Source organism: Sorex araneus, chromosome 1 (genome assembly GCF_027595985.1).
Source record: "Sorex araneus isolate mSorAra2 chromosome 1, mSorAra2.pri, whole genome shotgun sequence".
Classification (NCBI taxonomy): Eukaryota; Metazoa; Chordata; class Mammalia; order Eulipotyphla; family Soricidae; genus Sorex; species Sorex araneus.
This window is the reverse complement of record NC_073302.1, coordinates 222,784,755-222,791,343: the sequence shown is the minus strand read 5'-3', so window position 1 is coordinate 222,791,343 and position 6,589 is coordinate 222,784,755.

The window sequence follows — 6,589 nt, the reverse complement described above, 5'->3', positions numbered from 1 at the left end:
AGTCTCTTCCTAGTGCAACAGTCAGTGAATCCATTTGGCTGCACCTTCCCTAAAAGCCCATCCGTGCAGGTGTCTGAATAGCTAACATTCCCCATTAAGACCTGGAGCATTGTCAGGCCTGGAGCGCCACCGTGTGGCTAAATAACCACAAATGAACAGTCTGAGTCCTTGATTCCTAGGCGTTACACCTCCAGCAAGCTCCTCGTGTTATATTCGATATGCCAAAAACTGTAACAAGTCTCACAATGGAGACGTTACTGGTGCCCGCTTGAGCAAATCGATAAACAACGGGATGACAGTGCTATACAGTGCTATACGCCTCCATCAACCACTCCCACCAGCCACCGCTCTGTCAGTGACTTTGAAATCATTTAATCCTGAAGGGAATTTAGCCTCAGGATTAATGTGATTTCATATTACTCGGAGGGTGGGACTCAGGTCTCAGTCCTCCCCTTAGCAGCATTAATCATGAAAGGGCCATTTATCTCCCCACTGAGGCAGCTGATTCCCCTAGGGGAAACTGGACCATGCTCTTGGAGTGGCTGTCCAGGATCAACCTCGAGAGCAGACATTTGTCCCTACACCAGGTGTGCAGGAGTGAGGCCAGGCTGGAAACGAGCAACCAAACAATGGTTGTGGCACTCCCGTGGAGACCCACTGAAGACCAGCACAGGGGCTTTCTCATCGAGCCCACTCCAAACTCTGCTGAACCATGAGGACGGCGGCAAAGAGTCAGGTGACAGGGTCCATGTGAGGGCACAGCAGGGCAGTAAAGGGTGATCTTGTTGCCATCAGCCACCCACAATTGGCATGCTGTTTATTTCCGTAGTCCACACTCAAGCTGACAGAACTATGTACTGGGTGCTTGCGGTGTGTGGGACATGGGACATGTTTGTAACAGCTCATGAAGTTGGTCCTTGTGCTATGCCATTTTACAGTCAGGAAACTGAGGCAGAGTGCCTTGTCCAAGAACATCCAGCCAGCTCTGTAACTGCAGAGCTTATGGTTGGCAGATATTGGATCCCTGCTGTCTTCTTCCACACAGCATGGTGGTTGTCTTTGGAAATATTTTCCATGATGGCAACTTGCACTCCTTCTCCTCCTTTAGTGGGTCATTGCTCTGTTGTATGCCAGCCCCCGCAACATGCCAGGAGCATTGGTATCATCCTTGATTCTTCTCATGACAGAGAGAGTTAAGACTGTTATTGTACCCAACCCATATTTGAGAGTAAGAAGATGCAGAGAGCCGTAGTCACCTGCCCGGGTTCCAGGGTCTACGGAGGCCCTCCCAGGAAGAGGATTGAAGGGGCTGGAACACACTCCAGCCTCACCTCACCAGTGCCAGCCAGAGACGCCTAAGTTGTATGAAGACACTTGGGCTACCGGCAGGCTCCAGGGGCCTGGCATTGCCCTAATCTACGCTGAGGTGAGATGCAGTTGGGTTTGCCTCACCTCAGTGGGCTCCACACACAGACTGCACCATTTGGAGTTCAGATCCCCCCGCCAATGTCACGTGGCTTCATCCTGTGCCCACTTTCCTGGTCTCTGTGCTCTGTCTCCCAGACTTGGAGCTTTTTCTCAGGCCTTTTCCTTGCTGCTAAATCTTAAGGTACTTTGGAGCCCGCTCCTGACATCTCCTTATAGTATCTTTTTTTTAATTGATTAATTTATTTTTTACTGAATCACCATGAGAAAAGTTACAAAGCTTTCAGGTCCAAGTCTCAGTCATACAATGATCAAACACCCATCCCTTCACCAGTGCACATGTTTCACCACCAATATCCCAGTATACCCTCTCATCCCACCCCCACCCCCGCCTGTGTGGCTGATGATTTTCACTTTACTCTCTCTTTACTTTGATTACATTCAATATTTCGACAGAAAACTCACTATTATTATTTGGAATTTTCCCCCAACAATCAGACCTGCCAAAAAGGCATCATTTGATAATTTGTTTTCCATTGCTGAGAATGAAGAGCATATGAGGTCACGCGGCTGCTCTCACGGCTGCGCGGTTTTGGAATTGTGGTATTTTAGTAACTAAGTCCAGAGAAATTTCTGCCAGAAGTCGCATCACTGCAAGCTCGTACCTCTGTCTCGTGGGCTCTAAAATATGGCAGTCGTCACGCCGTTGCCGCTGCCGAAAGGAAAGGCTGAGAGACAAAAACCTTTCCCCTGCCGGGGCGGCACAGGGCCATAATTTAGTTCACAGTCTAGAGGCATTTCTGCAATAAACCGCTGGGCTCTGAAATTAATTAGCGGGCCTCTGGGATCATGGCCATTCAAGAGTGGAGGAGTCCTTGTATAATCTTAGCCATAGCATCTCCCCTCCTCAATTTCTGCCTTCTGCTATCCACCACTCCTCTGAGCTCTGGGGCAGAGCTCTGGAGTGGGTGACCTACTACTTATTGACAGGTAACAGCAGCTTCTCAGCTAATCCATCCAAAGCAGAGCTTTCCTGCCCTGGCCCACAACCCTCAGAGCTTTGTCAAGGAGCTTGTCCATTGTTTAATTTCATCATTTGATTTAATAAACAATTTAATAATTTAATTAATAGGTTAATACAGGCCACCTCTGGTGCCTCCAGCTAACGCTGTCCTTCCTCGTATCTAGTTCACAGCCAGCTTCAAGGTGGCAAGTCCACTTCAGGGTTTGTTCCTTTCTGGGTTTTGGTTGTTTTTTCATAGGAGAGTGGGGATGTAGGGACTCACACCCAGCAATGCTCAGGGCATGTTCCTGGCCCTACACCCAGGAATCACTTCTGGAGGTACTCAGGGGACCAAATGGGGTCTGCAAGCAAACACCTTAACCCCTGTACTGTCTATTGGGTCTTCAGAGTTTATACTAACCCAGTCAGTCATCTTTCTCCCTTCCAACTCCACCCATCCAAGCTGCAGTCACCACCAGCTCTAGTTTGGACCATGGCAAAGCTACCCAAGTGGCTTCCCAACTTTCCCTCTGGCTTCTGAAGCCAAATCCCCACCCAAAGTTGAGAATCATCTTTTTTTGGGGGGGTCACACCTGGCAATGCACAGGGATTACTCCTGGCTCTGCACTCAGGAATTACTCCTGGCAGTGCTTGGGAGACCATATAGGATGCTGGGAATCGAACCCAAGTCAGCTGCATGCAAGGCAAATGCCCTCTCCGCTGTGCTATCACTCCAGCTCCCAAGAATCATCTTTGAGAAAGTTTATTGAACTGGCTGCTCTCCGGCAAGACCTTGCCAGGATCTCTGGGCACCACCCCGTCTGCTTGCCCTGCATACCCAATGCCCTCCTTCCTGCCTTCCTGGCACCTTACACTTGACTCCTTCCTTTGCTCACCTGTCCCGCCCCTGATCTCACTTCATCCTTCATTTGTTCAAGCCTCTGTCCAAAGATCCCTGCCAAGAGGAGCTTTCTCCCACTGACACCCCATTCCCACCACTCGTCTCTTGGCTTTCTCTGACTTCACAGCATTATGCGTGACCTGACTCTTGGTTCTATTTTCATTATTTGGCACCAGATGTGTGCTCGCTCGTTGCTTATGTACCTCTTTCTTTGAATCAGCAAGCTCTAAAGGCAGGAGTTCTTCTCTTGGGGTCTGAAAGATTTCTGGACAAGCATGGGTGTCCATCTATTCACAAATAAATAGATGACACCTTTGAACGCCCTCTGAAGCGCCCCCCTCTGCCAGCACGGGGCTTTTGTCCATTGCCTCAGCCCCTCAGACTTTCCTGCAGTCTCCAGTTTCCTAAGACTCTCAGCTCACAGTCTTTCACTGATTCACATGACTTACACGACTTTCACCAGTGCACGAAGAGCCATGGGCGTGGGCCCTGTGTGCACATGGGATTGAGACCAGCACACCCCTTGGGTGACATATCCATCTACTTGCGAATGTTACCTCATTGAAAACTCTAATTCAGAAAGGGGAAATCCTTCATAAAAGACGGAATTCCAACTTGAAAACTACTGGATAGCACCCAGAACCAAGAGATTTGAGAATGAATAATTAAGTCAGAGTTTGTCAGAGACATTAAGCTGTGATCTTCATGTGTGAAAGAAACAAGGCTGCTTGGGTTGGAAGGACCAAGAATACAAGCACACACCTGGTGCATAGATCTGGAAACTAATGGTGGGAGACTGAGGAACGACCCTGTCTCACAAGATCACCATCCGTGATCTAAGCCTGTGGATGTCACCTGAGGTGCTGAAAGAACTGGGCAGTTGTGTGACGGGGGGATTCACATGACAGATCATCCTGGGTCTTTTCAGATGTAACTGATGTCATTGAAGAGATCCTTACAAGAGCAAGGTGGCTCCAAGGTCGAAATTGATGACAGAATCAAAAGCCTGGGGTGATGCAATGGAAGGGGTTATGAGCCCAGGAGAGCAGGCAGCCCCTGGAAGGCAGAACTGAATGGATTCTCCTTTAGAACCTGCAGAGGGACTCAAACCTGCCTGCACTTTGATCCCAGGAAAGTGATTTGGGCTCTTCCCACACCTTCCAGTTATAAGAGAATAAATGTGTTGTTCCATTGATGGTTCAGAGTTTGTGGCTATTAGAACATCATATAAAACTGGATCTTTTGTGAAAAGGCCATCATGGAGGAGGGCCAGTGGTCAGTCTCCTGTTGGAAGCCCTCTGGGTTCTGACAGTGGCCACCAGAAGGAGTTCTGGTGAGTGCTGTGTGTCTGTGATTCAGACTGGCCCCAGTGAGCCTCCTCAAAGGCAGACACGTCGTCATGGCAGCAAGGAGCCAAGGACTAAGGAACAGGCAGATAATAAGGGATAATTAGAGAGACGTATTTTCAAAGCAAGATGCTCTAGGAAAGCAAACATAGAGCCCTTGAGACCAGGTAACTGAAGGGAAGAGGGAAAATAATCCATATGAGTGTTCGTTTTTTTAAATCAAATCAACTTTCTCCCTCAGCTTTTCCAGATCTCCTAACCCCAGGAGACACCTTTCCCAGGATGCTAGGGTGTGTTTCAGATTGTGGGAGGAGGGCAGTCTCACAGACTTCAAAGAGAAAAAAACAGTCTATGTTTTGGACCATGGAATTTTTCAGGCAATCTTGTACAGAGTCTTATTAAAGACAGAAAACATACGCTACATGCAGCAAAAGAAAAAAAGCATGTCATTAAATCCCATAAGGACTAAATACTAATAAATAAATATCAAGACTTCAAACTCTCATTTCTGTTTATTTTTTTAATGCAAAATGTACAGGATATCTTCACCACTTATCAGGACCAGTCTCTGATACGAGGCAACAGAAGAGAATTTTGTTCTCTATTTTGATGAATTTTTCTAAGTGGGCTTCAAAACAAGGTCACATTGGATGGGAATGTGAGATCCATATGGTTCTGTTTCCTGGGTGTGCTTTAATGCAGCTGATAAGAAAATAGGTCTCTCAAACATTTATTCAACAGTCATGCTTCTGGCTATTGTGGGCTTAGTATCAGCAACAAAATAAAAGAAACCCCAAAACAGTGACATTGGCACTCACAAAGAAGAAAAAACAATAAAAGTATCACACATTACCAGGTTGTTTTCATTCTGAAAATGAAAATTCTAACAATTTCAAAGAATGCTTCTTCGTTTTTAGGCTGCCTATTTCTCATAGGAGTTAGCGAGTCTAATGAGATCATATTAATGGTGTTACAAAATAAAACAAAAACTACCCTCTCAAAACTAAGGCTATCGGGACACAAGCCTGACAAAAGGAATATTTATCACCTTCTTGGAGCAATATCTGAATCCCTTAGCTTCATTCGGATGATCGTTTTTCACTGATCTGTCTTCCTCTCAAATACCCAAGTAACACACCTGTGTTAATGGGAATAACCTTCCAGACGCCTCCCTCTTTTTTTCCACAAGAAAATTACAAAATATGACAATGGATGAATTACAGGGATTTCAAACGTTCTGAGACCTGAGTGGGCACAGTAAACTATATGCAAGAATGCAAAAAGTATGTGAGAAATGCAAAGAATATGTTCAAAGTGCAATCTGGGTGCCCAAGAGATAGTAGAGTGGGTAGGTACTTGTCTGGCATGTGGCTAACCAGGGTTTGATCTCCGGTACCCCAGATGGTCCCCTAAATCTCTCCCAGGGTGATCCCTGAGCACAGAGCCAGGATAAACCCTGAGCACTGCCAGGTGTGCTATCCCCCAAAACTGTAGTTCAGAATCTGACAACTACCAAACCATGGAACCTCTTTCCAGCTCAAAACACCAGGACACTCTTGCCTGCTTTCTCCATCAGAAGGGAAGGACAGGCTGTGATAAACTGGCTGCACAAACATCTCTAGGAATTTTCTGAAAGATTGTTGGGAAAACTCATCTCCTTCTTCCATGGTCAACTGCCTCAGTTTGGAAATAGGGGGTGGGGGCCAGAGCTGGTTGCCTTCCAGCATCCAACATACACCCTCTTTGCCAATTCCACTGCCAGGCCTCCCCTTCAGTATAATCCAGCAGAAGTTTCCAGAATACTGTGAAATGGGTCATGGTGAGAGGAGCTGCTGCCTCCTAGTTTTGCACAGAGGGAGGTGATGTCCATTTGAGCAGGTGATGTCCATTTGAGCAGGTTCCTGAGTCCCATGG